This window comes from Eurosta solidaginis, chromosome 2 (assembly GCF_040869045.1).
Source record: "Eurosta solidaginis isolate ZX-2024a chromosome 2, ASM4086904v1, whole genome shotgun sequence".
NCBI lineage: Eukaryota > Metazoa > Arthropoda > Insecta > Diptera > Tephritidae > Eurosta > Eurosta solidaginis.
The window spans coordinates 155561466-155581040 of record NC_090320.1 but is presented as its reverse complement, the minus strand read 5'-3'; the positions used below and the strand labels follow the sequence as shown (position 1 = coordinate 155581040).

The 19575-nt window shown below is 36.3% G+C and overlaps 1 protein-coding gene across 8 annotated transcripts in view; it reads right to left on the bottom strand.

The window, feature by feature from the left end:
• Positions 1 to 19575, bottom strand: part of Wnt4 (Wnt oncogene analog 4) — a 692884-nt gene that overhangs the window by 479010 nt on the left and 194299 nt on the right. The window lies entirely within an intron of this gene.

Sequence of the window (19575 nt, the reverse complement as noted above, 5' to 3'; positions counted from 1 at the left end):
TTTAAAAGGGAGTGGGCCATAGTTCTATAGGTGGACGCCTTTTCGAGATATCGCCATAAAGGTGGACCAGGGGTGACTATAGATCGTGTTTTTACGATATGGGTATCAAATGAAAGGTGTTAATGAGTAAAAGGGAGTGGGCCTTAGTTCGATAGGTGGACGCCATTTCGACATATCGCCATATAGGTGGACCAGAGGTAATTCTAGAATACATTCATACGGAATAGGTATCAAATGAAAGGTGTTAATGATTATTTAAAAGGGAGTCGGCCATAGTTCTATAGGTGGACGGTTTTCGAGATATCGCCGTAAAGGTGGACCAGGGGTGACTCTATAATGTGTTTGTACGATATGGGTATCAAATTAAAGGTATTAATGAGGGTTTTAAAGGGAGCGTTGTAGTTGTATATGTGAGGGCGTTTTCGAGATGTCGACCAAAATGTGGACCAGGGTGACTCAGAACTTTATCTGTCGGGTACCGCTAATTTATTTATACATATAATACTACGAACAATATTCCTGCCAAGATTCCAAGGGCTTTTGATTTCGCCCTGCAAAGCTTTTTTCTACTTAATGTGGTAGGTGTCACACCCATTTTACAAAGTTTTTTCTAAAGTTATATTTTGCGTCAATAAACCAATCCAATTGCCATGTTTCATCCCTTTTTTCATATTTGGTATAAAATTATGGCATTTTTTTCATTTTTCATAATTTTCGATATCGAAAAAGTGGGCGTGGTCATAGTCGGATTTCGGCCATTTTTTATACCAAAATAAAGTGAGTTCAGATAAGTACGTGAACTAAGTTTAGTAAAGATATATCGATTTTTGCTCAAGTTATCGTGTTAAAGGCCGAGCGGAAGGACATACGGTCGACTGTGTATAAAAACTGGGCGTGGCTTCAACCGAAAACATTTATCGTCATAGAATATAAGGCCGTACCAAATTTCATTGGTAAATGTTTGTTCGACTTATGGCATTAAAAGTATTCTAGACAAATTAAATGAAAAAGATCGGAGCCACGTCTATTTAAAAATTAATTTTTATTTTTGTATTTTAATGCAACATATCATTACTGGAATTTAATCTTGACATAGTTTACTTATATACTGTAAAAATAATAAATTTTTTGTTAAAATTTGACTTAAACAAATTTTTTTTTTTAAATTGGGCGCGTTCGTCATCCGATTTTGCTATATTTTATTTAGCACACATATAGTAATAGGAGTAACTATTCTGCCAAATTTCATCATGATATCTCTAACGACTGCCAAATAACAGCTTGCAAAACCTGAAACTCACCTCCTATTAAAAGTGGGGCGGTGCCACGCCCGTTGTGCAAAATTTTACTAATTTTTTATTCTATGTCGTAAGATCAACCCGCCTGCCAAGTTTCATCGCCTCATCCGTCTTTGGTAATGAATTATCGCACTTTTTCAGTTTTTCGAAATTTTCGATATCAAAAAGTGGGCGTGGTTATAGTCCGGTTGCACCCGAACATAGACACCTTTAGGCCCACTTGCGGAACGGAGAGTTAACTTTTTTAACTCAGAGTTAACCTCTAATGATGGGTTAAACTCATACATTTTTTACCAATTTTTAAAATTAGCTCTAAGCTAAAAAAATAACTTACCGTTCTGCAAGGGGGCCTTAGTTGTTTTACGATAGTTGAGTACGCCTAATAATAATAACTAGTATCGCCTGTGATCGAAATTTGACCAACTTGTATTTTTTTTTTTTCAACTCAGTCTATGCATCCAGTGTTGGGGGTAGTGAAATAATGCGTTAATAGTTAAGCAGCGATCGGAAATATAGCAAACTGGTCTAATTTACCTAAATGTTTCATTAAAATTTTGAATTTGATCTAAGATGTTATACATTGTGTTTGCATTTTCTTAAATTTTCTACAAACTTTTCAAATGTAATTATAACGTTTTGGTATGGAGTTCCTTAAAAAAATATAAAAAATATATAAAATCAAATGAAAATGACATAGAATTATGGTGAAATTACCTGAAATTGAATTGAGAAATAACTTTTTCCACACTACAAGGGAGGTGCCCCGTTGGCGCGCTACCGAAGTTAGTTTTGGGTGCTCGGTTCCCCAGTAGGCCTATATTACCCATATACATATATCGCCCATTTACGTCAATAGTGTCATAATTCAAAAAACACGAACTTTTAGTTAAAAACGAAGAAATTTGCTAAAGGAATTTAGCCTATTTCACGCCACACGTTTAATTTTGTATAAATACATATCTAATAAGTGTGACACAAAACAAAAATTTCGAGTAGAATAGAGGATACCTTCATAAAAAATAAAATAAAAATATAAAAAATTATGTAATGAGAAAGAAGGCAGAGTTTCCTAAGAAATTAAAATGAAAGAAAAAAATAAAGTACTTAAAGTGCGAAAAAATTAAGTGAAGTGAATAAACAGTTCCATATAAAAACGCAATAAGTGCACTTAGACTTTTTTCCGAGTTTTAATGTTATCATTGTGGAAACATGAAGATTCTAATGTTTGGATATTTAATATTGGTATTCCAATTGAGATCAATGTACGTAATTAATTTATATTAAATTCATTTCATTCATGTATGTGAACATATCTACCATAAAATATCGTTTGTGAACGATATATTACTAAGATATAACAAAGCAGAATAAATTAGAAAGGAAAGAAAAACAAACAAAAGCATTGAAATTATTGACGCAAACATATTTACTAAAATAAAATCAATTTCATAACTTTATGCGATATAAACAAATTAGGGTTTTGGAATCTAAGCATCCGATTAACGGGCATATAAGCCAACAAAGTTAGCCTAATAATAAATACTAGTATCCCCTGTGGTCGAAGTTCGACCAACTTGTTTTTTTTTCAACTCAATCTGTTGTGTTCACTTAACGCGCCTGTTTTTCAGGAAAAAGAAGAACAAAGATTTTTAATAAGCGGATGCTTTTAAACTTTAACTTTATTCGTTGCCTCTAATAAAATAGGCATTTTTACAGTGTTATTTCAGTATTTATACCTTTTAAGTATGATCTGATTCTGCCGTTAAATCGTAAATAAAAGTATTCATATATGTGCCTATGTGACAAAAGTATATCATGTATTTATATGGAAATGAAATTAAAACAAAGAATAAGGAAAATTGGCAAATTTACAGCAATATATGTAGTTCATGCTAGGTTCACACCGAATTAATCGAAACTGTCGGTGACATCCCCTCGCCTGTAAACGAGCTTGTCTCAATATGTTTACTTCGTATATCGCCGACATTTAATACTGCAATTTTGACTACGGGTCGATGAAGTATACCAGCTGATGTTTTGACTTTCATGCTTCGAACTTGGCCATCCTTAGCTGACACAACGTCTACTGCTCTACCTTTCGGCCAACAATCGCGGGGGAGATTTTGATCTACTATTATCACGATATCGTCCACACGTACCGGGGGCTGTTTCGCGAACCATTTACTGCGTCGTGATGTGATAGGAATGTATTCTTTAATCCATCTCTTCCAAAAACTGTCAGAAAAGTTTTGAGACTGACGCCAACGTTCACGAAGGCTGGAGCTGTCGTTGCAAAGATGTTTGTAGCCACTCGACGATCCAATAAGCAGATGGTTGGGAGTAAGCGCCTCGTCATCGTGATTATCGAGCGACACAAAGGTGAGTGGTTTGGAATTGATAACAAATTCCACTTCACATAACGCATTACGTAGCCTCTCGTCGTTGAAACTCGTAGATGGAAGAATATGATAAAGCACGTTGTTGACAGATCTCACAAGTCTTTCCCACACTCCACCCATATGGGGTGCACCTGGAGGGTTGAATCTCCATTTGTATCGTTCAAAGGGTAGCGTAAGATCCGGGAAGTTGATCTCCTTGAACTAAGCGCATATAACCTTCTCCGCCGCCTTGAAGTTAGTGCCATTGTCTGTGAATATCTTTCTGGGATAGCCCCGTCGTGAACTAAAGTTGCGTATCGCTATTACGCATGAGCTTGTGTCCAAGCTGGATGCTATTTCAATGTGTATGGCACGGAAAATTACATCCCATCTTTTTTCGCGCCTTTTTCCTACGACCACCTGTATTGGACCGAAATAGTCTATGCCGACGTACGTGAACAGCCTCTCGAACGCGGCAAGTCTTGCCGATGGTAGAGCTGCCATTTGTGGGGCTTTCGGCATACTTCTGTTGTTTTTACATAGCTGGCAACAATTACCAACATTTTTATAGAGAACTCTAAGACGTGGTATAAGGTATTGTCCGCGTACATCGTTGATAACTGATTCGTGCAGTTGGTAGTGAAATTGCTCGTGAGCCGAACGTACGATGGGAAATATGACGTAGTTAGAAGCATACATGACTATAGCGTCTTTTCGGTTATTCAAGTTTCCCGCGCGACTCCTACTCCTGATTATTCCTGTCTCGAGGCCAATAGCTGACTTTATTCTTTTAGGTGATACTTTTGAATGTAGCTTTTGTATGTAGAGCATGAGGGTCGCTACTGTTCTATACAACTTGTATACTTGTAACACTTATAACTTGTATAATACAAGCGTTTCCAGTTAGAAAAGTATTTAACGTTCAGCTTAATATTTCGTAATGGTATAATTTCAATTTGTAAACAATGGTGTCTGAGCTCCTTTAAGTCATCATCATTTGAGTTTAAGTCGGTGCAATGCGGCCAGTCCTTCTGCTCTAACGCTATAAACTCCGGCCCCTCAAACCATGGCTTGTAGGCCGTAGCAGTAGGGCTATTTATTTAAGTTGCCAAATCGGCGGGATTCAACTTCGAGGGTACCCACCTCCATTGATCTGCGTTTGATGTCTCGAGTATCTCACCAAACCTATGCATAACGTATTGATAAAAGTTTCTGGGATCCATCCGGATCCACCGCAATAGCGTTTTCGAATCGGTCCACCAATGCATAGACGTTATGCCAATTCGTTGCACACTGGCTGCCGTAGAGGCCAGTCGGGTGCCGATAACCGCTGCCTGTAATTCCAGCCTCGGGATTGACAATGGCTTGAGGGGTGCGGCTTTGGATTTGGCCGCTGCTAGGGTGACAGAGACATCTTTGCCCTTTTGTATTCTTAAATAGCAAACAGCTGCATACGCGTTTTCTCCCGCATCGACGAAAGTGCACAGTTTTACATCGTCTGCCTCTTTAAGCAATGAGGAATAACATCGAGGAATTTGTACAGCAGTTATAAGTTACACCATAGTTTTCCGCTGGCACCATTTGTCGTAAAGTGTGTCATATAACGGATCGTCCCAGGCGATACCGGATCGGCACACATCTTGGAGGAAAATTTTTAACCCTACGTGTAGCAGTTGACGAAACCCAAAAGGATCGAAGATAGACATTAGCACCTGGAGAACCTCCCTTTTTGTATGCGCCAAGTTTTCATTAATGACATCGCGGCGAAGTCTCGTAAACCTGCAAATATACTTAAAATTGTCACTAGTTGGATGCCAAAACATACCCAGTATCTTTGCAGTAGACGCCCACTCTTCGACCTCGTCTACCGATAAGGGGTCATCCGTCAATTTATCCAGCAAGGGTTTGCAGTTTGAGGGCCAACCGCGAATATCGAATCCAGCTCCTCGGTCTATATCCTTAACCTGCGTAGCCAATATTAGGGAGGATTGTTCGTCGTCTTCGCTGTCGATGAAATTGTCGACGTAATGATTTTTCTTTATGGATTCCGCTGCCCGTGGAAATTCATCGATGAATTTATCTGCATTTTTATCACGTACGAAATGGGCTGTGCAAGGAGCGCAGTTGAGACCAAATGTCAGCTCTTGCATAACATAAACGCTAGGGTGTTTCAGATCGTCCCCGTCATCAAACCGCACAAATCGCTGAGCGTGCAAATCCATTTCTCGAACCTTTATGCGGTGAGACATTTCGGCAATGTCTCCACATACAGCAACTCTACCGACCCTAAAGGCTAGCAAGATTTGTACAAGTGGGTTCAGCAGATCAGGACCTGTTAAGAGAAAATCGTTTAGTGATTCTCCATAAGCTTTCGCAGCAGCGTCCCAAACCATACGAACTTTACCAGGTTTATTGTGATTTGTAAGACGAATGTTGGTAAGTACCCAACTTTGTTTCTGGGAATTTTAATCTCGGCTGTGGATAGCTTCTTCGCGTACCCGTTGCTGACCAATTTGTTAATCTGCTGTTGCATGATAGATCGCAGGGTAGGATCTTGAGCGAATTTCTTTTCTGAGCATATCACATGTCGTATTGCATTTGGATAACTGTCAGGCAGAGGCACATTTATATCTCGCCACAACAACCTAATCTCGTAACGGTCGCCAAGTTGCTGGCAGGAGCTGGTCGTGATATTTAAAGCTTTAGCATCATCCTTTGAAAGGATCTCCTTAGATTTGGGGACTCCTGTGCGAAGAAATCCTTGATTATTTCATGCAGGTGATCGTATTTCAGTTGGCAGTCACACGTGTGTAAATTCAGATGAAATTTGTCGTTTTGGTTTCTCTCATACCCCTGCAGTGTCCACCCCAAACGCGTCTTGGAGGCTATTGGCTCCTTAATTTTAAGCGGTATGGCCAACTTCCAATTATCAGCACCAATAAATAACGACGGTTTTATGTTATTGTACGATTCGATGGGAAGCCCTCTAAGGTATTGATATTTCGATGGCATATAATTTGTGTTAAGCGACTGTACTGGGAGATCAAGGTTGTCCACCGTCTGTACATTTTCCAGTGTGAATTTATGATTGAGGGTCCTACCTGAAATATCTATGGACGCCTTTTCACAGTTTTCTTCGATGCGAGTGGTATTACCAGTCCAACGCAAACATAGAGTTCCATTGCAGTCCTTTATTCCATACACTTTGTTTATGAAAAATTTGCGTCTATGCGAACCAAGACATTGCCGACAAAAATTGTTGGCTTTAACTACTTCCCATCTACGTGGTAAAGCAAATCTTTTAAATACTTCATACTGCGGCACTTTATGGTCGTAGCCGTTACATATGCAACATAGTTTGTTAGCTGTATTATAAGATATTAACTTCCACTGTTTTGCACTACTTTCAATTGTATGGGTGTTAACCGTGGCATTGATCTTTCGTGGTGCCCAGTTGACAACTGTGCTAGCCGCTTCTGCTAGACTGAATATCCAGTCACTAAATTGCTTCACGATCGGAATAGTATTATGTTTTGGATGGAGAGCCCAACTCAGCTTATGATTATTGGAGAGTTTATCGACGAATTCCTTAACTAATAGTGGATTATGGAGATGCATATGCATCTGGCAACTTTCCATAATATTCCAAATATTTCTGACACAAAGCGCGAAATCAATAAGGCCTTCCAATTTGTCTTTTGGAGGAGGCATTGCTCGAGCTCTATTGACCATGCGTTCAAGTATGTACTCGGGCTTTCCAAAACACATTCTCAAAGTACGAATAACCTCGGGGACCATTGCAGGCAGGAAAGTTTCGCTCTAACCATATCGCGAGCTTTACCCTTGAGACAGGCCTGGAGCCTTATGAGATTTTCCGCATCGGTATATCCGGCAACTGTTGTACTATTTTCAAAATTGCTGATAAAAAGTGGTCATTCCTCTGGGTCACCACTAAATATAGGAAGCTGCTTTGGGATCGCTTGCCTTACCACTAGTTGCGAATGCGACGATCCTACACTCTGCGAGAATGGAGAAAAAACAGTAGAAGGAAGCTCACTGTATTGTGACAAGATTCTGTATTTGCTACCCAAATATTGTTGTTGTATCTCCATTTCTTCTGTTAGACGCTTTAATTGAAGGTTCCGCTGTATGTCGGACTTATCACACTTGTCGTTTAATGCACTCATTTGTTGACGTGGCACTGTATTTGCGTTAATACATGAAATATAAGTTGACGAGCTAGCTATTTGGCCAGTATTTAAATGCTGTCGGTGATGTACCAAGGGAATCGGCACGTGCCTTCCAATATCTACGGGTTGCGTCGAAAATTTTACCGTAAAAGGTGTTTGTGGAATTGTGTGCCAGACAGCATTCATAATAGTCGTGCTTACAAGGTTGTGATGTTGCGAAGTTAAAAAATTTGTTGTTACAGGCACTGCGATGCCCTCAGCAATAGGTGTTGGGATAACCGTGGTGACTGTTGTGGTCAGAGTTGACGCTCTTACGATCGTTCCCAATATTTGCGCTGTTGTAACTGGTTGACAAAGTGGAACATATTGCGTATGCCCGTTACTTTTAATAGTATTTGGCGATGATAAAGCTATTGGTTGAGCAGTTGTAGCTAATACGTCGCGCCTACACCCGACGCAGCTGCAGCTAACGTCAGCAACATTGCTGTCCACTCCGACGCAGTCGAAATGACACCACGAGTTACAGGCGTCACACTGGACCATTCCCTCTATAGTGTTAACTACTTTGTACTCTTTACTTTAATTTTTAAAATAATTTTAATTGAGTTTTCCTGTTAACTTAAAATTTTGAATAACTCCAAAAAAAGAAAATTCTAATTAGTTTGAAAATATTTAAACTCAAAAATATACAAAAATAAATTTTTTAAAATAAAATAAATATTTGGCTTATTACCAAATATATTGGCGATCCTGCCAGGAGACCTAAATGTTTATATAAGTCTATATGTGATACAATCACTGAATGTCACGCTTTACGTATCACAAAGCTATTGACCAATAAAATACCGCAAATAAAAGTGCAACTAAGTGACGTGCTACCAAAGAAAATTTGTTTAAAGTTACCTGGACCAATTACAAGCTATCTACCGGTTTCAGCAAATGTACACACGGTCCTGCTCCGAATCATCACATCCTTGAATGCTGTTTAATATAAATTTTAAAAGTATATTCAGTGCATTTTCATACAACAAGAACAACCATTAAAATTTAAATAAAAAATCAATAACCGAAATTAACAGGATGAAATACGCATCCATCTACCCTCAACATTTGTGCGGTACATCTGTTAACACTAGTGAGAAGAAATCAACAATTAAAACAAATATCGAACAGGATGAGTACCGTTATGTGATATAGAAGAAAGAATATAAAAAAACCGCTGGAACTAAACAAAAATAACTTTGATAGAAATAATAAAATAGTTAAAAATGCAACAAAAAATTGTGAAATAATTAAAAAATTTAATTTTTGAGTGATTTTTCGCAACACATTGCAACATATTTTTAAGTTACGCAATATAAAACGCTTAAAACGAGAAGTGTAAATACGCTAAAACTCATTTTTAAAAATAAATGCCAGATCAAAACAATACTGTCACTGTTTTAAATACAACCACAGCTGTAGAAAATTGATCCAGCATTACTCAGGAAGTTTCATCTACAAAATAGTGTCACTAACATCTCCCTACATTTCATTCGTATATCCAAGTATTTTAACATTCAACAAGCAACATCGTCATATAGTGTACCGTTTATTGGAACCATTCATGATCTTTAACGTCCTCTACACAAATAAGAGCATCATTATATTTTAAAGCCATTGCATATTTAAATTTATCAATCAACTCTTCCATAGTAATAAATCGTAAATATAAATTTTAAATATTTTATTTAATAATTTGGGAAAAATTTAAACAACGTGACATCAGGCAATCCCCGATTATTGAAAATCATACAAACAGACTAAATTTTAAATAATTTTAACTTTTTCTAAATACAATTTTTATTTTAATATTAAATTAAAATTTCAAATTTATTTTAAGATTATTTTTATATCTTAAAAATTTTAATATAAGTTATTTAAATTTATTTATTTTTTATATAAAATTAAATATTATATTTAAATTGTTAACTCCCTTTCCAAAAAATTCTTAAATATTTTCTTATTTTCAAATTTTTCATTTAAATTTCTTTTCATATGGTTCTACGTTCACCAATACGAACTCGTAATTTTACAAATTCAGAAAATCAAAATATCAACCATACAAATAACATCATGACTCACAATTCAACTCAAAATTCTAACATTAATACAACACAAAACAACATCTCTAAAACAACACAAAATACTTCAACACAAGATAACTTTACAAATTTTCCTTCTACTAAATCTATTAAATTACCACAATTTTGGCAAGATTGTCCTGATGCCTGGTTTTTGCTTGTTGAAGGACAATTTGAAATTAACAATATCAATGATGATAATTTAAAATTTCAAAATGTTCTAATTACTCTTCAACGAGATACTATATCTAAAATTTTAGATGTTATTAACCCTCCTCTTTTTAATAAATATGATACAATCAAAAAAATTATATGTGAAAGATTTTCTCTTAGCGAAGAAAAACGATTAGAACAATTATTTTCAAAAACTGAACTTGGTGATCGTTCACCATCTGAATTATTCAGATTTATGAAATCACTTATAGGTACTGACTCCATTGTAAGTCAAGAATTACTTTTCAAATTATGGATTCGTAAATTACCACAAGAAATACAAATCCATTTAACTTCTAGTAACAATCAAAATAAAGATGAAGTAATTATTTTAGCTGACAAACTTTTTGATTTAATCAACAAACGTCATTCTTCCAAATCTCCTGTAGTCTCAAGTATAAATAATAATATTTTAGAACAATGCGTTAAAAATTTAACTGAATTAACCACGGCTATTTTTCAAAATTTAAATAAAATTTCCAATGATATTAATCAATTACAAATCCGTTCAAGATCTAAAGATAGAAATAGATTTAAATCTCGAAATTTTTCAAAATCAAGAAATTTTTCAAACAATCGTAATTTTACTTCACAAACAAATATTTGTTGGTATCACAAAAAATTTAAGAATAACGCTCTTAAATGTATACCCCCATGCAATTTTAATCAAAATCACAATTCAAATTCCGAACAAAATTTAAACTGAAACGATCCATTATGACGGTGACGGATAATGGAACTATTATTAAACCTACTCGTCGCCTATTCATATTTGATAAATTCAATAAACTTAATTTTCTTATCGATACAGGTGCAGTTGTATCAGTTATTCCTTTTTCTAAATTTAAAATTTATAAAAGAAATTCGGATCTTACTTTGACCGCAGCAAACGGTTCTTCAATTGAAACTTTCGGTACAAAACTACTTAAAATTGATTTAGGTTTAAGAAGAGATTTTGAATTTCCATTCATTATTGCGAATATTGATACACCAATTTTAGGAGCAAATTTTTTAGAAAAATTCGGAATTATTGTCAATATTAAAAATAAAGAAATAATGGATTCTACTACAAAAATTAAAGTTACTGGATCTTCTGGATTTTCTGATATTTTCTCACTCAAAATTCCTATTGTCGAAAATAAGTTTTCAAAATTACTTAATGAATTTCCATCTATTACCTGTGAACCAGATTATACTAAAAAAGTTAAACACCATACGGTTCACAGGATAGAAACAAAAGGTATTTTACCATTTTCGAAACCCAGACGTCTTGATCCAATCAAACTTAAAATTGCTAAAGCTGAATTTGAATTTTTAGTTAAAACGGGTATATGCAGACCCTCAAATTCTCCTATTGCATCTCCACTTCATCTCGTTCCTAAAAAAGAACCAAATGATTGGAGACCTTGCGGAGACTATCGAAGACTTAATTTTATTACTACACCAGATCGGTATCCTTTACCACATATTCACGATTTAACAATGGATTTAAAAAACAAACAATTTTTTTCCAAAATTGATCTTGTGCGTGCTTACCACCAAATTCCAATGGCAGAAGAAGACATTCATAAAACTGCAATAACTACCCCTTTTGGAATGTTTGAATTCGTAAGAATGCCTTTCGGTTTACGAAATAGTGCTCAAACTTTCCAACGCTTTATTAATGAAGTATTTTCTGATTTCGATTTTGTATTTACATACATTGATGACATTCTTATTGCCAGTGATAATGAAGATCAACATATAAATCATTTAAAATCAGTTTTCAAAAGACTTGAAGAATATAATTTAAATATTAAACCCTCAAAATGTACTCTCGGTGTAAATAAATTAAATTTTTTAAGTTACGAAATTTCAGGCGAAGGTATTAAACCATCTTTCGATAGAATTGAAATCATAACAAATTTTGAAAAACCAATTTCTATAAATAAATTACAAAAATTTTTAGGTATGATAAATTACTATCACAGATATATTAAAATGTTAGCAAAGGAACTTAGTCCTCTGCATGAAATGTTAACACATGCAATTAAAAACAAACTCAAACAATTAAATTGGACAAATGAAACCACAACAGCTTTCGAAAATGTTAAAAAACTTTTTGCTAAAAATACTTTACTTACACATTTCGACAAAAATGGTACTTTATCATTAGCAGTAGATGCATCAAATGTTGCTATTGGAGCAGTTCTTCAACAAACTAGCAATAATATACTAGAACCCTTAGCTTATTTTTCAAGAAAATTAACTACAACAGAAACTAAATATTCAACATTTGATCGTGAACTTTTGGCAATTTATAATTCAATTAAACATTTTAAACATTTTCTTGAAGGTAGAACTTTTACAATTTATACTGATCATAAACCTTTAATTCATGTTTTAAATTCTAAAGTAGATAGATCTCCTCGTCAACTACGTCATCTTGAATATATTGCTCAATTTACAAATGATATTCAATATATACGTGGAAAAGACAACATAGTTGCCGACACACTTTCCCGTATTCCAGAAATAAATGCAATTTCTACTCAAGATATAAATTTAGAAACTTTATATAAAGAACAAAAAACTGATAGATTTTACAAAAAACCATTTCTGATCAAAATTCTAAAAATAATTTAAAAGAAATTCATATTCCAGTTATTAATTTAAATATATGGTGTGATGTTTCTCTACAACCTTTTCGACCTTATGTTCCACATTCTATGAGAAGAATTATATTTGACAAAATTCACTCATTATCTCATCCAAGTATAAGAACAACTAGAAAATTAATTCAAAATAAATATTATTGGCCTAACATGCGTAAAGAAATTAACGATTGGACTTCATCTTGCATCAATTGTCAAAAATCCAAAATTTCAAGACATACTAAATCTCCTGTTCAAAAAATTCAAATACCATCAGGTCGTTTTGAACATATTCATATGGATATTGTTGGACCTCTTCCAGTTTCAAATGAAAATTGTTATATTTTAACAATTATTGATAGATTTTCACGTTGGCCTGAAGCTTATCCACTTAAAGATATTTCAACAAATACTATAGTAAAAACTTTTATTCAAAATTATATACCACGATTTGGTATACCATTGAATATTACAGTAGATCAAGGTTCACAATTCACCTCAAAACTTTTTACAGAATTAACTAAACTTTTAGGTTCTCATAAAATTCATACATCTCCTTACCATCCCCAAGCAAATGGCATGATAAAGAGATTTCATCGAACTTTAAAAGCAGCAATTATAGCATCAAACGACTCGGTTCATTGGTCTGACATTTTACCATTCATTCTACTTGGTTTACGAACTTCTATTAAAGAAGATTTAAAATGTTCATCTGCTGAACTTGTTTATGGCCAAACACTTAGAATACCTGGTGAATTAATTATTTCAAATAGTAATAAAGAACATGATTTTTCTAATGACGCTCTTCATAAAATAAGAGAATATTTTTCACTTGTTCGTTCTAAAGTTTTTCATCATAACAAAGAAAATGTTTTCGTTCCTAAACAATTAGAAAATTGTGAGTATGTTTTTGTTAAAGTTCTTCGTAAATCTAATTTAGAATCACCTTATGAAGGACCTTTTAAAGTTATATCTAAGAAACATAAAACATTTACAATTCAATACAATAATACTATTAAAAATATTTCAATTGATTTACTTAAACCAGCAAACATACTTATTAACACTAATTTAAATACAAATACATTAAACAACAAAAAACAAAAAAAGGTTACATTTAATATTAATTAATAATTTGTTTGTTTCAAATTTTCTTGGAGGGGGAGTAAATATAGTGTTAACTACTTTGTACTCTTTACTTTAATTTTTAAAATAATTTTAATTGAGTTTTCCTGTTAACTTAAAATTTTGAATAACTCCAAAAAAAGAAAATTCTAATTAGTTTGAAAATATCTAAACTCAAAAATATACAAAAATAAATTTTTAAAAATAAAATAAATATTTGGCTTATTACCAAACCCTCATTGTCCACCTCTTCACATACTTGACAATTTTGATCCATGTTTATTGGTTTTAATCACGAATTGCACTTTAAAGTTTAAACGAATTTTTGCGTTCACTTAACGCGCCTGTTTTTTAAGAAAAATAAGAACAAAGATTTTTAATAAGCGATGCTTTTAAACTTTAAATTTATTCGTTGCCTCTAATAAACTAGACATTTTTACAAAGTTATTTCAGTATTTATACCTTTTAAGTATGAGATGATTCTGACGTTAGATCGTACATAAAAAATATTAACATATGCGAGTATGTAACAAAAGCATATTATGTATTTGTATGCTATATGCTAGGTATGAAAATGAAATTAAAACAAAGAATAATACTGTTTTCACACAGAAACTTAATGATCTCATTTCACCTCCTAATGAAATCGTAAATTGTTTGCTTTCACACAGAAGTAACTGCTCCATTAGTATGAAGGATGAAATGTCAAGCGAATAAAATGACAATGCTATATGACAGACAATCATGGCGGAACGATACAAGGTGGCAGCATGGTAACATACCTAAAAACATAAAAAAAATTCCATGTACTTGTAAATTCGATGCACAAATGTCAAAATCGTACTGCGCCGGTAGTTGATGTATCAAATCAAATAAAAAAGTTTATAATCAGCTGTTCGACGCGGCCGCCTTGTATCGTTCCGCCATGCAGACAATGACATTTGCTTTGACAAATGACATTTTTAACCACTGAACACACCAAAAACTAAGAAGCGGAACGGTGCCAACAGAGTTGCATTGTGCCTTTCACTTCATTAGGCATTCGATTAGCTACTAATGAAATAATTATAGATTCGAATTTTGTAGGGAAGATTGAGCTCAATAAGCGTCTTAATGTAGAAAACTGCCTTTATTATTCAATAAGCCGTCTGTGTGAAAACAGTATAAGGAAAATTGGCAAATTAGCAACAATGTACTTCATGTTAGGTTCACACCGAATTAATCGAGACTGTCGGTGACACAGTCTATGGATCCAGTATTGGCGGTGGTGCAATAATGCGTTAATAGTTGAGCAGCGATGGGAAATATAGCAAACCGGTCTAACTTACTTACTCATTAAAATTTTGAATTTGACCTAAGGTGTTGCAATTTTTGATTGCATTTTCTTAAATTTTCTACAAACTTTTCAAATGTAATTATAAGTTTTTTTATGGAGATCCTTGAACAAAAATATAACAAATCGTTAGCTTAATGTGAAAATGTGCTAAGTCACTTTTACGAATTTTACAGGAGACGAAAAAAACTGAATAATTTTTGAAATAACCTTTTTTTCAAAACTGTGAATGAGGATACCTTAGTTGCAATACTTTTGAGTGTAGAAGCTTTGGAAAAGATAAATAAAAATCAAGTATGCTAACCCAGCAGCTATTTTATGACTTAGCACAATTTCCTCACTCAAAACAAATTTTTTCTCCCGACTTAGCACTTTTTACTCAATATGTTTCCCCATCACTCCTCCCATTTAATGATTCAAATATAACACTAAAACTATATATTTCACAAAAAATACTATTTATTTGTCAAACTATTTCTAACTATTAGCGGCCACCGTGGTGTGATGGAGAGTGTTATCCTGGGTTTGGACTTTTTGGCAAAGCGCAACTTTACCGTCTCCCTGGATGGAAAGCCCCTTACCCCAGCCTGTCCAACGAAGGCAGACGCACTCGAAACCCTGCATTGCATAAGGGAAGCGGACCACCTAAAAAAATAGCAAAAGAGAGAACTCCTTGAGCTTATAGAGCCACATCAAGAAGCAACCACACACCTAAGGTTGCCAAGCACCGCCGCAGAACACGTCATCACTCTCTGACACAAGAAACCACTAAAAGACCGTTATTACTTGCCTAACCCGGCCATCTGTCTCAGCGATAATGGTAAGCAGTTCGCCACAAACGCCTTGGCAACGATCCTGAAGGGCCATAACGTCACCCATCGATTTACCGCAGCGTATGCCCCGCACAAAAATCCAACGGAACGCATTAATCGCATTGTCAAAACAATGGTGGCACAACGTACGAAACAAAACCATCGGAACTGGGACCAGGAACTACCAGAAATAGCATTTGCCATACAAACGTCTCAACACGAGTCAACGCACAAATCAGACGCCGAAATAAATGTTAATCGCAACGTCATCAGGCCGAGAGAACAACGAAGAAAAGATGCCGTACCCGAAGATCTGGGGCTAAAACGCTCAATAGACAACCCACTGAGGTGGACGTTCATATGGAAACGCAAAGGGTGGATCACGGCGCGTAGAGTGGATGAGGATCATGCCATAATCAAGCTGAAAGGACACTCCAAAATGGTACGTTCACTGACTGAGGAAAAACAAGATTCCACAAATATTTATAAACACAAGATAAACACATTCCTTCTTTTCTATACATATATTCCTTCTTTTCTATACACGGATGAAATGTAAAACTTTAAATTTTATCTTTACATTAAATGTATTTACCTTGAAATTTGTATTTGAAATGTAAATTTAAACAAAAAAGAAATGTACAGAATATTTTTGTAAAACAAAACCAAAAAAATGTATATACATATATAAATAAAGATTTCAAAAACACACACGTCTGCCGAGCCACCACCAGAAGGGCAGGCCTCCGGGCCAAAACTCTAGAATGCGACAACCTTTCGTCCACCGAAGTAGGAGGGGGACTGTAGCAAATACTACGCCGCAATATCTATCCCTCATACAACACCCATCCTGCGTATTATATGTACCCACTGCATATTACTGCCCTACAGTGCAAACACAATGCCTGGTGACAGCCATGTATACATACCGACATACACATATACACAAATTGCATACATACCGGCCCAACAACCATCGCGCAAGCGCAAGGCAGGTCAGCGATGGCACACAAACAATGGGTGAGAATTTTCATTCGATGTCGCGCTGTGCGTGGCAATGCGAGTATAATTCCCAGTGTGTTCATAGAAAAACATGAATAAGATGATTTGTCAAATCACACACAGGCACACTTCGCCTTAGTGCATACCGGCTGCCGTTGGCAGTCGCCAAGGGGTACCCTTTGGGTAAGTGCGGGTGGATACAAGATCGGTTTCACCGACACGTACGCCTTCCCTGCCTATCGGAAGCGCTGCCAGTTTACCTCCATTTCCTTTGACTAAGACGGGATTTACACCCCTTATTACTCAGAGGAAAAAAATGCGCGAGCAGTCTTCTCGGGTATGAAGGAAACCCGTCCCAATGCCTGTGGCGGGGCGGATTCCCCCACTACCCTGCCACACTTCCCGAGTCAATATAAATATATATATCAGAAGGGACTCCATTTGGGTCGGCGGGGGTAGGATACAAGGTTGGTACTGCCGACACGTACTCCCCCCCCCCCCCCCGGTCTGTTTGGAAGCCCCAACATTTCGGTAATCATCTCTTCTGAGTAACACGGGTCTTAATCCCCTTTTACTCAGAAGAAGGGTAACGGATATCCGGCTCAGGTAAGAGGGGAACACGTCTTAACGCCTGCGGCGGGTAAAATTTCCCTACTACGCTGACCGAATACCCGAGCCAATATACTGTAGTTTGTACAACATTGGATATCCCATGGCGGAGTCTAGCCACCACCGCCGTCATAGATATTTGGTGAGAACCAGCATCATTTAACACTCTGTCTTCGGGCGTGATCACCACTACCGCCGTCATCACGCTTTGGAGAGAGCCACCGTCATTCACCGCCGTCATCAACATCTGCTAAGAACCACCGTAGATCTCTCTATATCTGCCGAGAACCGCCGTCCTTGGATCGTAATATTCTCAGCAATATTTCCGATAAAACATCACTCTCTCCTTCTACTGGATTCAAGGTTATGGTTCTAGCCTGAGCGCCGCATGTGTGTGCGCGTTCGAAACCTCGCAGTTGGCAATCGACTCAGTGACCGACTGACGACAACCCAATAGAATCTATGTTTAATTTTCTCGAGCGTCTTCGTGATTCCAAGATGACCTCCACTTGGACGTGGAGAACGTCAGGAATCATTTTCCTGGGAACAAATATCACTTTCCTCTTACATTGACCATGCTCAATCTCCCATACTCGATGCAAGCAACCGCATATCAATTCTAAACTGTTCCACAGTGCCCATTATGTCCTCGCAATAGGACTCTCCGCTGACATCTCCTCTCTATTTGGCCTTTCGTTTTGTTCGTGCCCTTGCATAACATGTGACATATCTATCTTCTAGCTGACACTTCCTTAGCTGTTCCTTGTCCCATTCAACCGTACACGTTATAGTCATTAGCCGGACATCTATAATGTCTTCTTTAGCCTCAGCTTTTGAACAGTGCTTGCATTACAAACTACATGGTATTCATGACATTGCATCAGCATTTCCATGGGTACTACCTTTCCGATGCTCAATGGAAAAGTCGTAGCTTTGTAGTGGCTCGATCCAAGCTTCCAATTGACCTTTCTTTCAAAAGTAGCTGGTGCATTAAATAGTCGAAAGGGCATTACTGTAAACTGCCAAAGAACATCTCCGAGGCTGTTTTTCCTTGTCTTCCTCCTTCACCTCCCCTTGCCAGTACCCACTTTTTAAGTCCGGTGTTGAAAACCATTTTGTAGCAGATAACAAGTCCAGAGTGTCGTCAATTCTTGGCAATGGGTAGGTATCCTTTTTCGTGACGCCGTTCAACTTCCAGTAGTCCACGCAAAACCTCATTTTTCCTTCCTTCATCTCCACAAGTACCACCGGTGAGCTCCACGGACTAGCTGATGGTTCGATTACGCCGCTGTCGCTCATTTCTTGTATGATTTGACTCAACCCTTCCCGCTCCGCCAGTGGAGTAATTCGAGGAGCTTGACGGATCAGCCTCGCATCTCCAGTGTGAATTTGATTTTTCACAACGTTGGTGCGGCCTGTTTTGGAGCCATATTGGTGAAATATGTTTACGTACTTTACGAACAGCTGTTTTTCCTTACTCTGATAGTCTTCCTCTAGCCCCTCCGTCCATGCCGTGGTGTTATTTGAAAGATTAATCTTGATAGTTGCAACGTTTTCCTGGGGCTGTTCACAGTTGTTTAAGCCGCCTTCATAAATAGTTCGACGGCGTCGAAATATTCATATGCGCAGCCGTGCGCGGCGAAGTGGAAGACACCAAACGAGCAACCACTGTCATCGTCGTCAACGATATTTGGAACGAATAGTATTGCAATATCAAAAGGCAAACGCGGACGCGCTCCTTTTTTATGTACATTTTGAATACAAAGTTTGTGGAAAGATAAATTTTAATTATAAATTTGTAATTAAAGTGCGTTTAAATATCCTTTCATATACCAAGCTACTTATTTAATTATTAAATA